The sequence below is a fragment of the Etheostoma spectabile genome, chromosome 2, assembly GCF_008692095.1.
Source record: "Etheostoma spectabile isolate EspeVRDwgs_2016 chromosome 2, UIUC_Espe_1.0, whole genome shotgun sequence".
NCBI lineage: Eukaryota > Metazoa > Chordata > Actinopteri > Perciformes > Percidae > Etheostoma > Etheostoma spectabile.
In genome coordinates, this window is record NC_045734.1 from 20,184,751 (window position 1) to 20,185,715 (window position 965).

At 37.7% G+C, this 965-nt stretch overlaps 1 protein-coding gene across 2 annotated transcripts in view; it reads left to right on the forward strand.

The window, feature by feature from the left end:
• The window catches only part of tmod1 (tropomodulin 1), a 19,170-nt gene that overhangs the window by 654 nt on the left and 17,551 nt on the right, over nucleotides 1-965 (forward strand). The gene's annotated exons all lie outside the window — the stretch shown is intronic.

The window sequence follows — 965 nt, forward strand, 5'->3', positions numbered from 1 at the left end:
GGGGAGAAGATAGAAGAAAATTAGTCAAGTATTCTACTGTGACTAATTTAATGCCAACTATTCAATTAAATGTGTAATACTTATTCTACACGTAGGCTACTTCATGGGGCTTACCGAACATCTTAGGACAAATGTAAGCAGGATTCTAAAAAATAATCACTATAACAACAAATAGGCTTGAGGTATGGTGAGGCCATGATTTAAAGTGAGTTACCTTGGTTAATGGTGAATTAAAAATCACTCTACATGTAAAGTTATATAGTAAATTTAAATAGAAAGTATAAAACCACCTTGCATAGTCAGGATTTCATCAAGTACCGTGAGTTGTAGCAGTGTTGTCTGGTGACATGTTGGTTGGCAGTTCCTATGTGACATATCCTTGTAGAGTAAATGGAGCCTTGTGATCTTTGGTACTTGGTAAATTATGCTTTCCCTCAGTTTTGTGTGATATAGCTGTGCATACAGAGATAGACAAAACTGCGTCTTTGGTCGTCTTGTTCCATCTAAAACATGCATTTGTAAATCTGTTCATTTCTTGAATTAGTACTGTAGCATACCAGCAACTAACTTGAAATGACACTATGATTAGTGGAGTTATACACATGACGTTTTGTCCTCTGCAGAATGCATCCATGATCAAACATCAGGCATAAAGCAGCAGGCTCCTGATTACACACTTCACGATGTACGACTCCAAAGTGGAGACTGACACAGCAACCATCACCCATTGGTTTAGTTTTGTCCACACTAAAAGTTAGTAAAATTAGACACTGTTTGGTCATAGCTTTCACACTACTGTTATCTCAAGTTCACGCAAACTGTAGTGTACTAATCTATTTTGGTAAGCATCTATGCATTGTATTAGTGCTCCCCACTAATAAGTGGACATCCTTCTTACTGTCACAGCATGAAACAAACACACACACACACACACACACACACACACACACACACACACACACACA